The sequence below is a fragment of the Eurosta solidaginis genome, chromosome 2, assembly GCF_040869045.1.
Source record: "Eurosta solidaginis isolate ZX-2024a chromosome 2, ASM4086904v1, whole genome shotgun sequence".
Classification (NCBI taxonomy): Eukaryota; Metazoa; Arthropoda; class Insecta; order Diptera; family Tephritidae; genus Eurosta; species Eurosta solidaginis.
Window position 1 is genome coordinate 286,183,040 of NC_090320.1, and position 14,195 is coordinate 286,197,234.

The 14,195-nt window shown below is 37.4% G+C and overlaps 1 long non-coding RNA gene across 1 annotated transcript in view; it reads left to right on the forward strand.

The window, feature by feature from the left end:
• The first annotated feature begins 208 nt into the window (after positions 1-208).
• The window catches only part of LOC137241106 (uncharacterized), a 107,402-nt gene continuing 93,415 nt past the window's right edge, over positions 209-14,195 (forward strand). Inside the window, exon 1 of the long non-coding RNA XR_010949914.1 lies at positions 209-2,268. This is a non-coding gene — a long non-coding RNA (uncharacterized lncRNA). The remainder of the gene's footprint in view (positions 2,269-14,195) is intronic.

Here is a 14,195-nt window from a genome sequence, read left to right on the forward strand (position 1 = left end):
AGTACATTCTTATTGGGAACTTCTTAAATGAGACTCATCAGGAGAGAGAGCGCAAGAAACTAGCAGCATGTAAAGATTAAAAATTTCACGGAGAATGAGACCAAAAGAGATACAATGGGTTAACTACAAAGCAATTTGCATTTTATTTGTTTTTTTTATTTGTTTCTATGTTGGACATATGCGGTGGCGACAATGCACCAAACGACAACAAAAATAAATTCATTCGTAAAAGCAGCGCGCGATGATGACGCGCCAACAACGACGATGCCAAACGATTTGTACGACTTGGCCAACGACAATGCGAGAAAGGGCGATTACGATAGATATATGTCTATGAGTTTGTGTGTTTGTTTGTGTTGCCAGTGGACGTTTAGCTGTTTTGTCGTTTGGCAGGCTAAACCGAAACAAACCGAGCCACGGCACGTTAGTCGTCAGTTAGTTGGCCAAGAAAGTAGCAGCAGCCAAGAACCTGTGGTGTGCTAGCTGGCACCGAAAGTGGCGGTGTGCCCTTTGGGCGATTTTCTTGGATGATGGTAAAACAAATGCATTCAAGAAAATCGCCATAACGGCAGCCAGAAAAATATGGGCAGCAAATCAACACAGGAAAGCCAAGAAATATTTTGAAATCAAATAAAAAAAAAAACATATTTCAAATAAACATTTCGTCTTCATTTCGTTGGCCAACAAAGCAGTTGGGAGTGATGGTCCAAGATTCAGCCAAAGTGGCGAGTGTGTGTTTGGTTGTTGGCGGTGGTGTTGACAATTGAACGTACTTGGCCAAAGATTCCAAAACTCAACAGCAAAAAAAAAGTGTTGTATGAATGAAGTGGCAAAGTCTCGTGCTTTTACTATATGATGCCAATAGCCAACAGACACTACACGGGAAACGTGTTATCAACGATTAGCCAAAATCAGCTAAGAGTGATGGCCGCCAACAAACAAGAAGCAACCACCGAACGTCCACCTTCAAACATCATCATCATCACTAACTCAGCAGAGTGCTGAGCCAGAAATAATAGACAATGTTTTGGCGAAGCTCAACCAACTCTGTGTGTGTGTGTGTGCGTGTAGTGTTGTGAAGTTGTGCTGTTGAAAGTGAATTGTGAAGTTTTGGAATTTGCCAAAGTTTAGCATTGACCGACCAGCATTGATGGTTAGTTGCCAATCAACAGCTGTAGTGTTTTGCCCACTGATGCCTACATACAATCAACCAGCCAATAACATCTGGTGAGGAACAGTCAAAAAAAATAAATAAAGAATACGTCCGTCTCAATCATACAAATAAAAATTTTTATGCTGTCTTCAGTGAGTGTCGCACGTCATCAGACGCACACGTTGGTCGTATGCACGCAACAGTCAACAGATCCTGCCGCCTTGATGCGACAGCTGAAGTCAATGTAACAACGTGTAGTCAATTAAGATCCTGTGACCTTGAGCAATATGGAAAAAATGCTGCCTGCTGGCTGGCTATTGCCCAACATAAGAACACGCCATTGTTTGAACATCTTTTCTTTTGGCAACGGGCAAAGCCAAAACAAATGAAGTTGTATTACACGGTCGTGTTGGGTGAAACAAAAAAATGTCAACAAAAACACCACATCAACCGCACGTACTGTGTAAACGTGTGTCATCATCATAAGCAGCTGTTCCAAAACACTTTAGAATTATGGCCAATTATTTGGTCAGAAGCAAGCTAAAGCTAACTTCATTTTGGTGCGAGCTGTCTTACGCAGAATAACAACGAACGCGTTGAGTGAAGAACACGTGGGGCTTAACAACTGCAAGTACGACTAAAACGAAAAATTGAAATTTAAAAAACGCAAAACGAAGTCGCGAAGTTAAGCAAATATAAATAATATAAGTAAATAATAGTTATAAACAACTGAAAAATAGAACTAAGAAAAAATAGTAATAAGAAAAAATATATATATAAAATTACGAAAAAATATATATATACAACTATGATAACAAGAAAAGGCAAATAATTAGTGAAGTACGCGTAATAATTACAAAAACACTTAATCAACAAACACATATATAATAACCACATAAACAATTGTATTAGAATACTAAGCAGTTAAAAGATACACCTAATTAAACAAAAAATTTTTCAACATCTACAAACTATATGAATGCTATACTCACGTAGTAAATTTTACAATCGCAACGTTTATAGTGCAACAGCATCGGTGAATTAGTACCGTTAAAGTTCACTAGATCCGAAGATGTACAACAATTTATCCAAATTATTTATATATCAAAAATGTGGTAAGTTTATAAATTATTACTTCTTATAACTAATATTAGACAGTTCACAAGACCGCCTATTCGTCGTATGTGCTATGATTTTAAAACCCTTATATAAGCTTTAAGATGTGTAAAGTTTTAATAAAAAACAAGTAAGGAAGGCTAATTTCGGGTGTAACCGAACATTAAATTCTCAGCTGAGAGCTTTGGAGACAAAATAAGGGAAAATCACCATTTGGGAAAATGAACCAAGGGTAACCCTGGAATGTGTTTGTATGACATGGGCATCAAATGAAAGGTGGTAATGAGTATTTTAAAAGGGAGTGACCTTAGTTCTATAGGTGGACGCCTTTTCGAGATATCGCGATAAAGGTGGACCAGGGTTAACTCTAGAATTTGGTTGTACGATATGGGTATCAAATTAAAGGTATTAATGAGGGTTTTAAAAGGGAGTGACCTTGAGTTGTATATGTGAAGGCGTTTTCGAGATATCGACCAAAATGTGGACTAGGGTGACTCAGAACATCATCTGTCGGTAATTTATTTATATATGTAGTACCACGAGCAGTATTCCTGCCAAGATTCCAAAGGCTTTTAATTTCGCCCTGCAGAACTTTTTAATTTTCTTCTACTTAATATGGTAGGTGTCACACCCATTTTACAAAGTTTTTTCTAAAGTTATATTTTGAATAAAAAAAAAACAAATCCAATCACCAAGTTTCATCCCTTCGTATTTGGTATAGAGTTATGGCATTTTTTAAATTTTTCGAAAATTTCGATATCGAAAAAGTGGGCGTGGTCATAGTCGGATTTCGCCCATTTTCAATACCAAGATAAATTGAGTTCAGATAAGTACGTGGACTAAGTTTAGTAAAGATACATCGGTTTTTGCTCAAGTTATCGTGTTAACGGCTGAGCGTAAGGACAGACGGTCGACTGTGTATAAAAACTGGGTGTGGCTTCAAACCGATTTCGCTCACTTTCAAGGCAAACTGTTATCGTCATAGAAGCTATGCCCTAACCAAATTTCACAAGGATTGGTAAATTTTTGTTCGACATATGGCATTAAAAGTATCCTAGACAAATTAAATAAAAAGAGCGAAGCCACGCCCATTTTGGAATTTTCTTTTATATTTGTATTTTATTGAACCATATCATTACTGGAGTTGAATGTTGAAATTATTTACTTTTATATATAGGAAAATAAAGAATAAATATTTCCTATTGAAATTTATATATAAATGTATTTTATTATTTCACAATGAAAAATATTTAATGACTGACTCAACTATGAAAACTTGTTGAACAATATAAAATTTAAATCTTATTTGCTAAGCAACACTTTTTTTTCTGAAAACTTGAACTGCACCGCCACACTACCCCCCTTGGTAGAGAATTTGGCTACAAATCCAAAATTTCTCGAAATCGAATTTTCCTGCCAGACCGGGTCGTGCATTCTGGAACTGGTGCATTTGTAGGAACAGGAGCAGGTACAGACGTTGAAACAGGATCTGATGTAGAAGTAGGAATAGGTGTTGAAACAATGTCATCTTGAATAAAAAAAGCTGGTTTTACACGATCAATAGAGACCTTAGTTGGTTCATTTCGAATTTTGAGTGTGACTGTTTTTTTATCAGGATTAATTATTTCATACGGCCCGGTGTATGGAGGCTGGAGTGCTTTAAGAAATGGTCCAACTTTGAGAAAGGCGTGACTGCATTTCGAAAGTTCCTTGAAAACAAAAACTCCAGGTTGACAGTGTCTTGATGCTGGAAGTGGACGTAAGCGCGACATAAATTCACGTAAACTTGAAAGAAAACTGCTTGTATCATCGGAACTTTTATGTCCAAAACTCGAAGAAAGAAATTCAAATGGCAAACGAATCGTCTCACCATAAACCATTTCAGAGAAAATAGCCTTGATATCTTCTTTAAAAGCTGAGCGAATTCCAAGTAGAACTAGAGGCAAAGCCCGAACCCAGTCAATGTCGGAATGAGCCATGATTGCGGCTTTCAAGTGACGATGTAATCGTTCGACCAAAGCATTTGCAGCAGGATGCCAACTTGTAGTGAAATTATGGCGAATTCCGAATTGTTTAACAAAAATTTCGGAAAGGTGAGAAGAAAATTGAGCTCCACGATCTGAGGTTATAAATTCAGGAACGCCAAAACGAGATATCCAACAATCCAAAAGTGCATGAGTCACATTAACTGCAGTTATGTTCTGCAAAGGATATACCTCAGGCCATCGAGTAAAACGATCGATGACAGTCAAGCAATATCGAAAAGAACATGCAAGTGGAAGTGGACCAATCAGATCAAAGTGAATATGGGAAAATCTCTTTGTTGGAGTTTCAAAATTTTGAAGTGAAGCATGAACATGGCATGAAATTTTTGATCGTCGACAATCATTACAAGCACGAGCCCAATTTCGACAGTCTTTATTCATTGACGGCCACACAAACCGATCGCTGATTAGCTTGAGCGAAGCATTGGCACCTGGATGGCCCAGGTTATGTAGCTGATCAAAAACAGAACGACGAAACGGTGATGTGATGAAAGGCAGAGCTTTTCCTGTTAATGTATCACAAAACACAGTAAGTGAGGAACCAGGAATTGGCACACGCTCGATGCAGAGAGAAGAATTGTCTTGGGTATTTCTCTTAAGTTCATCGTCTTCTTCTTGAGATTCAACCAGTAACTTGTAATCCAACGGTACAGAAACAGCTTCAACTCGTGAAAGTGTATCAGCAACGGCATTATCGGCTCCTTTGATGTGCTGGATATCAGTTGAAAATTCCGCAATGAATGAGAGTTGTCTGAGTTGAACCGGTGGAAGTTTTTCACGTTTTTGTTGACAAGCGTAAATCAATGGTTTATGATCGGTGTAAATCGTGAATGAATGTCCTTCCAAAAAATGACGAAAGTGCTGGATTGCAGCGTAGATCGCAAGAAGTTCACGATAGAAAGCAGGCCAAGAGCATTCTTTTGAGGACATTTTCTTCGAGAAGAAAGCAAGAGGTTGCCACACGCCATCGACAAGCTGTTGTAAACATGCTCCGACTGAATGGTTCGAAGCATCTGTAAACAAACCAAGGGGCGCACCAATGCGAGGATGAACCAGAAGTGAAGCAGAAGAGATACAGTTTTTACAGGTTTCGAAAGCCTCTTCCAGTTCAAACGTCCAGTTGATTGGTTGAGATCCTTTCAGGAGTGGGTTGCTGACTGCGTTATTCAATGGAGCTTCGTATTTAGAAACATGCAGAATGAATCTGCGATAGAAGTTTAACATTCCAAGAAAACGTCGAAGACCTTGTGCTGTTTTTGGCAATGGAAAGTCCTTGATTACCCGGACGCGCTCTTCTGGAGCTTGTATTCTGGCAGCAGAGATAATATAACCAATAAAAGGTATTTTATTAACTCCGAAAGTACACTTTTTGACGTTGATCACCAATCCGTATTTTGCTAGATGTTCAAAAATGATCTTAAGATGGCGTTCGTGCTCTTCTTTGGAACGAGAGTAAACGAGAAAGTCATCCATATAAACGAAACAAAAATCTAAACTTCGCAAAACTTCATCCATGAACCTTTGAAAGGCCTTGTCAGCGTTTCTAAGTCCAAACGTCATGAATGGAAATTCAAAAAGGCCAAATAGAGTAATAATAGCAGTTTTGGAAATGTCATCTTCGGCTACAGGAATTTGTTGATAAACTTCAGTTCATTCAGTCAATTTTCGAAAATACTGTACAACCATCGATAAAGTGAGTGAAGTCATGAATGTGACGGACAGGATACCAATCTGGGATAGTTCGAGCATTATATGCACGAAAATCTCCACAAGGGCGCCAAGTTGAATCACTTTTTAGTGCCAAGTGTAAAGGCGATGACCAAGAACTCTCTGATGGACGAGTTGTACCAGCCTGTAACATAGCTTCGAATTCTTGTTTAGCTATTTTTAATTTCTCAGGATTTAAGCGTCGGACTTTGCTTGTCACCGGTGGTCCAGGAGTTGTACGAATGTGATGAACAGTCTCGTGTTTTATATTACGAGGTAAACCAGGTGGACGAGTAATTTCAAGAAATTGAGAAATGAGAGCACCGAAAATCGACGAGTCCTGAACTGCTTTAACACTGCTTTGCGATGAAGGCTGAGAAAAACCGTGTATTTGAAGACCAGTTGTGACGTCGACGATGCGTTTTGTACGACAATCCGGTAAAAGGTGATAATAAGCAAGAAAATCCGATCCAATTATTGGTAGATCGACGTCAGCGACGATAAATCTCCATGGAAAATCACGACGAAGTCCTAAGTTGAGATTCAAGGTTAGAAAACCATAATGTTTTGATCTTGCTTCCATTTGCAGCACACAAGTCGTAATTGACAGGAGAACGACGATCACGTAATAGACGTCGAGGAAAGCAACATAAGTCAGAACCAGTATCGACGAGAAAGCGATGGTTAGATATCTTATCAGTGACAATAAGGCGGCAACTGGTTGACAAGCAGTCTGATGCCGCATTCACAGACTGCTTTTTCCGTTTTTTAAATAATTACAGGGACTTACACATTTTTTCGCTTTGTCCTGGAATTTTTTATGGTACCAACAAATTTGTTGGTTAGAGTTGCTTCGATTTTGAGATTTGCTACGACGTCGAGAGCTGTTGGAAGAACTATGGGAATGATGGGGGCACGAACGAAAAGCAGACAATTCGGCCACTTGCTTTTGTAGATCAGCAATCGTATTTAATAGGTTGCTTTCGATGCTTTTATCGCTGAGCGCTGAATTTACAGCGAAAGTCGGTGTGCTCGGTGAGACTTCGACAATCTTGTCAGCAAGCTCCGCAATGTTGTCGAGCTGCAATTCTGATTGTGTCGCCAGAATAGCCTGGACGTTGGACGGAAGACGTTTAAGCCAGAGTTGACGAAGGAGGTTATCCTGCACTATAGTTGAACCAGCGAGAGAGCGTAAGTGACGGAGAAACTGCGATGGTTTGCGATCGCCGAGCTCTTCCTCACTGATAAGTTGGCGGAATCGTTGTTCCTCAGACGCAGACAAACGATCAATCAATTTTGTGCGCAAAAAAGTGTATGGATTCTGCAGAGGAGGATTTTCTATAACGTCCTCGATTTCCAATGCGATACGTGCGTCCAGCTGCGAAACAACATAATGGAACTTTGTTACCTCATTTGTGATATCCGACAACGTAAACTGCGAATCAGCCTGTGAAAACCATAATTTTGGTTTGTCAGACCAAAAAGGCGGCAGTTTTACTGCAACACGATGGACTGCAGGGCGATGATCGGCGAAGTTAGCGGCAAAATCATACTCCCACTGCTGCTGCTGTTGTCGTGGTTGCGGTGATGGTGACTGCTGCTGCTGCTGATGCTCCAATTGACGGTTATGTTGTTGTTGCGCTTGCTGGCGTAATTCGTCGATTTGTCGTTGAAGCTCCTCATTTTCTAAGCGAAGGGTAACGAGCTGATCTTCATCTCGAAGCATTTTATGAGATACGCGTTAAACTTTTATCGGGGTCACCAATATAGGAAAATAAAGAATAAATATTTCCTATTGAAATTTATATATAAATGTATTTTATTATTTCACAATGAAAAATATTTAATGACTGACTCAACTATGAAAACTTGTTGAACAATATAAAATTTAAATGTTAGTTGCTAAGCAACACTTTTGTTCCGAAAACTTGAACTGCACCGCCACATATACTGTAAATTATTAAATTTTTTGTTAAAACTTGACTTAAAAATTTTTTTGTTTTAAAAGGTGAGCGTGTTTGTCATCCGATTTTGCTAATTTTTATTTAGGACACATATAGTAACAGGAGTAACGTTCTTGCCAAATTTCATCATGATATCTTCTACGAATGCCAAATTACAGCTTGAAAAACTTGTAAATTACCGTCTTTTAAAAGTGGGCGGTGCCACGCCCGTTGTCCAAAATTATACTAATTTTCTATTCTGCGTCATAAGGTCAACCCACCTACCAAGTTGCATCGCTTTATCTGTCCTTGATAATGAATTATCGCAATTTTTCGGTTTTTCGAAATTTTCGATATCGAAAAAGTGGACGTGGTTATACTCCGATTTCGTTCATTTTAAATAGCGATCTGAGATGAGTGCCCAGGTACGTACATACCAAATTTCATCAAGATACCTCAACATTTACTTAAAATTTACCGTGTTTACGGACGGACGGACGGACATGGCTAAATGAAGTTCTTTTTTCGCCCAGATCATTTTGATATATAGAAGTCTATATCTATCTCGATAAGTTTATGACGTCACAGGTTACCGCTATGCGAACAAAATTAATACACTCTGTGAGCTCTGCTCAGCTGAGTATAAAAATACAACTCAGCCACCTAATAGGCGATAAACAACAATATCGTATAGGTTGTATAGTTTTAAAATTTTAAGTTGTATTGCACATATGGTGAATAGGAGACCTTATGAAATTTTTTCATTTCATTTTCATTTAAAAAAAATTATTTTATTTCAATCTCGCTTTGAGATGTGCCAATGAAAAAGCCTTATTCTCAAATCTCAAAAGTAAGTTCTAAAATTTATCTCATATAACCATTAAGCGGTTTTTAATAAATACTTTTTGAATTAAGAAATGTCTCAAACATATGTCAAACATGACCGGAAATGCCTTGTTTAAGTCGGGGAGGCTAGGTTAGGTTGAACTGGCCGCTCAATAAAGACCTCACATAGACTGAATGCGTCCATAGTTTTAACAGAATTTTTTCGACGAGCAAACGGAAGAACCCCAATCAAGTACCAGGATTGGAAAATACTAGAATTTACATAAAACCTAACTTAATTGCCGCTTCGAGATCTAGCAACTCTGCCGCCCATTATAGCTGAAGCCTTGAACTGGCGAGCGCAGGACATGAACGTGTTCAACGGTTTTTTTTCTGTAGCTCGCACTACTTACATCTGCTGTTACTGACGAGGCCTAACTTTTAAGCATGTGAAGTATCCACAAAACATTTAGGTTCGAAAACGATTAGAAGACGAATCGAATTCTAATGTATTTCTCTATGGTAGAAGGTTAGAGGACGATTTGCGAAACTCAGGTCAATTTCTAATGAGAATTTTGTAGTGAAACGCAATTAAGTTCAATTATTTCAAATTAGCGAAATTTTCATTGTATTGTTACGAATATTAGCAAAACTAAAGGGGTGCTGCTATCTCTAAGCCGATGCTAAGGAGCGCCTTGCATGCACATCCATAGATCAATCATTATTTATCTACATAAACGAGTAAAACATTATGTCTACACATATGTACGTACACGCAGCAGAGAAGAGATGCTCCCAAAAGTATGCAATTGTAATTGTTGAAGTGTCGCTCACAAATACACGCATATGAGAAGCTATATACGTGCATCTGTATGAGAAGCTATATACGTGCATCGAGGAAATCACAGAGTATAAAAGCACCAGCGGTAGAGGCGCTATAAGCAGTTTCGATTAAGACGATATCTAGCGAGCAATAGCAGAATTATTTTGAAAGTCAGTTTCATTTAAGCTATCAGTTTGGTTATTAAGCCAGCTAGTTGCCAAGTATAAGTGTTATTGTGAAGTACTTTAATAAAGGCCATTTTTCCATTATTCAATATTGGAGTTATTTATTCAACAGTTTAGTGAAAAGAATTAAGCAAAAATGCAAATAAGAGGATTTGCAAGTAAATTCGGGGCAGTATCATTGTATCACTATATACTTTTATTTGGTTATAAGGTTATGTATTAAGAATGAACATATTTCAAAGGCTTTTTCTATTATAATAAATTAAAACCGTACTTAAAGATTGAGCTCAGCTTTGGTTTTAGGTACGAATGAAGAAGCGTTTTGTTCATGCCATTCAAATAGCATTTCAATAATCTGCTCGCTTTCCTTTTCTAACTTTTTTATTCATTTTTACTTACGGGTGTTTATTATTATAAATAACAAGTAAAGGTGTCTAAGTTCGGATGTAACCTAACATTATATACTCGGCGTGAGCTTCAATTGTACATTTCATTTCAGATAAATTACTTTTCTACATAAGAGGTGGTACCGCCCGTTTAAAAAAAAAAACGTCTCCCCTTTTTCTCTTACAATAAAACTTGATAAGTGAAATATCATTGATTCAAAACTATTTTTTGCTCAGTTATAGCTAATTATATATATAGTAGTAGTAGTAGTTTGTTTTATTAAACAGAATCTTTTTACAAAGTTGATTACAATAAAAATTTTTATTTTATAACTAACCTTTGGCGTAGAGCCGTCAGTTTATAAGTACTTGTAGTAGGTTTTTCTGTACATTATATAATAAAATATTTCTTAAATATAAGTTTCAAAATTCCTCTTCTAAAATTTGCTTCCTATATTTTAACGCTGATTTAACGTACTGATTCAATGTGATCCAGTTTTTACCATTTAGGTATTCATTAATCTCTTGGTGTGTTAATACACTTTTTTTAAAAAATAATATTCTATATTCCATAAGGACGCGACAACTACCCAGAAAGTGTAAAACGTTTTCTTCGTTTCCCGAGTTACAAATTGGACAGCGATTAGCTGGCTGCTCAATATGAGGTTCGTAATTTAGTTTCAATAGTTCTCCTCTTACACGAAACAAATTGCTGTCGCATATATCCTAAATTCATCTCTAAAATAATTAAGCTCGCAAAGATTATGTTCGAGGATGGACTAAGTTCGTCTTACTTCGCTAGCTTGAGCTTTTAACAGAAAATGTTCCCTTTTCACTGCATCTATTTTAGCTAATATATTACGGTGCCATCTTTATGCGGTGTTGGTTCACCGTACTCATTGGCAAGCGCATCCTACTTTGGAAACATTGGGACCTAGTTTTTAGCAAGTGCATTGCGATTAGCTTTGGAAGACGGTTATTACCCATTTCCATAACTCTGCAAATATAATTGAAATGTGTTTTCAAGAAGTCAATATACAATTCTGGGAGTCCGGTTTCGAGATGAATCATATAGTTCCTCGGGGTGTTACGCGGTAATCTGAACAGCCTTTTAATAAAGTACCTCAGCAACATGTCTACTTCTTCGTAATATTCAATTCCCCATACTTCTGATGCATATCGCTTATTATTTTAGTCTAAGACCCTTTTAAACTTGTTTTATATCTAAGTTGCCGTGGTCTCTAACCGATCCCGTCCATTCTTACTAGAAATATTTTCTGCTATAAGGAAAATATGTTTACACAATTTCATTACGATATGTTAATTTTTCTTCGAGTTATGGCTCCCGAAACATATAAAATTGCTTAGTCATAAAAGGGGCGGTGGCACGTCTGTTTTTTAAATTTGAAGTTTTTCCCATTTATTGTTATAAATCCACATGGGATATGAAATACCATTGATATAAAGCTCTTTTTTGCAAAGATATAGCTTATTTTATTCGTCCACGACCCTTTTAAAAATCTTTTATATAAAAGTGGGCGTGGTCCTTAACCGATGTGGTTAATTTTTCTTCAAAGCATTCCTTATAGTAAGGGCAACCTCTCTGATGAATTTTGTTACGATAGGTTTAACGATTTTTGATTTATGATTAATAATATTTGTAAAATTGATTTTATCACAAGTGGACGGTGCCACACCCATTTTAAAAAATGTTTTCAAATTTTTATCAAGAGTCTCAATATCAGTTCACCCGTCAAATTTCAACATTCTAGGTGTACTATTTACTAAATAATCAGATTTTTTGTGTTTTCCAAAATGTTATATATATAAAAAGTGGGCGTAGTTAATATCCGATTTTGTTCATTTTCAATACCAATCTATTCTGGGTCCAGATAAGCTCGTGTACCAAATTTGGTGAAGATGTCTCAATATTTACTCAAGTTATCGTGTTAAGCGTGCTCCGCCTACCACACCGGATGCCCTGAGTTCAAACCCCAGGCAAAGCAACATCAAAAATTTTTAGAAATAAGGTTTTTCAATTAGAAGACAATTTTTCTAAGCGGGGTCGCCCCTCGGCAGTGTTTTCCAAGCGCTCCGGGTGTATTTCTGACATGAAAAGCTCTCAGTGAAAACTCATCTGCCTTGCAGATGCCGTTCGGATTCGGCATAAAATCATGTAGGTCCCATCCGGCCAATTTGTAGGGAAAATCAAGAGGAGCACGACGCAAATTGGAAGAGAAGCTCGGCCTTAGATCTCTTCGGAGGTTATCGCGCTTTACATTTTTTTTTTTATTTTTTTATTTTTTTATCGTGTTAACGGACAGACGGACGGACGGTCGGACATGGCTCAATCAAATTTTTTTTCGATTCGATGCCGTGCAAATAATCGATAACTGTGACAATAATCATAACATCGCATTTCTAGTGTTATTCGAATCGTTTCACCGTCGAATTCTAACTTAGTTCTCTAACCTAATTTTCGATTCGAAATGCATTAGAGAACTACATTGCAACTCTAATGTAAATTTACTATATTTCTCTAACATTAGAAACTGTGTTTGCTGAGAAGAGGCAGTATCCAGTTAGTATGCTCACCGTTTTAAGTCTTCTCTCTTCAGAGATATGAGCCACTTTTTCAGTCTAATATCATAGGATTTGCACATGATCTTAGAAATTTTGTAGCCCTGCGCTTCTGTCCACACCTTTACAGCTTGACCGCAAAATATTTTGATTAGGCCACATTCGTCCGTCCATCCGTTAACACGATAACTTGAGTAAAAATTGAATTGGGAATTGAGCGAACTACGTAAATCGCTATACTGGCTTTTTTGGACTCAGAATAGATTGGTATTGAAAACATGTGAAGTCAAACAATCACCAGGCGCCTTTTTTTCGATATCAAAGATTTCGTAAAAAGGAAAAAATCATTTCTTTACCAAAGGCTGGTAAATAAATGAAGCTTGAAAAATAGGTTGACTTTGAAATGCAAAATGGATATTTGATAAGATTTTTGGAAATAGACATGGCCTCGCAAACTAAAATCAACTCATCTTATGTCATTCCGAATGTCCTGCAGTCCCTCTGTTAACACAATAACTTGAGATATCGTCACAAAATTTGGTACACGAGCTTATTTCTTTCTATATCGAAAATTTCGAAAAATGGAAAAACTGACACAAAGTATTAAAAAATACTTATAAAATGATGGAACTTGGCGAGTGGACTAATTTTGGAAGGCAAATAGAAGTTAAATAAAATTTTGAAAAATGTGAGTGGCATTTGGGCGAAGAAAATTCAAAAAATGGCATCAGGACGGACAAGGCGACAGCTGTTTCCATTATATCTTGTAGATCTCTTCAAAGCCTTTTCTCCCGGGAGTGGGATTTGAACCCGCACTCCTACGATGGTTGAAGTGTTACAAACGCATTGAGCCACGTCATGCCTCAGTTGTTGTAAACTTTATACCAATTGCCTTCCTTGCATATTTTATTCTTTGCACAGCACATACTTTGTATATAATTATGTGTTAAAGTTATGCTTTTTGTTGGTGGCCGTTTCCGAACATATCCATCCTGATTTCACGTTGTTTAAATTTTTCCCAAATAATTAAATAAATTATAAATTAAAAATTACTTCAAATAAATGTAGGGTCTGCGGTATACTGTGCTGATCCGAAAATAAGCAGATTCTACAGGCTGCCGGATTACTGTAGCGTTTTCCAAGCGAAAATATTAGACGTAAGCAAAGCAGTAGAAACCCTGGAAGAGAATAGCTTAAGCTGCAACCGCGTTAACTTTTATATTGACAGTCGAGCAGCAATTAAGGCAATAACCTCACAGCACAGCATCTAAATGCGTGTTAGAGTGTAAGCAGTCTCTGGAGAGAATCGGGACAGGGAGAAGCATACATCTGTATTGGGTCTCAAAGCATATGGGAATATATGGGAATGAAAAAGCGGATAAACTAGCTAAAAGGGGCGCATCCATTGAATCCTGCTCCGTAGAGGTCGCAA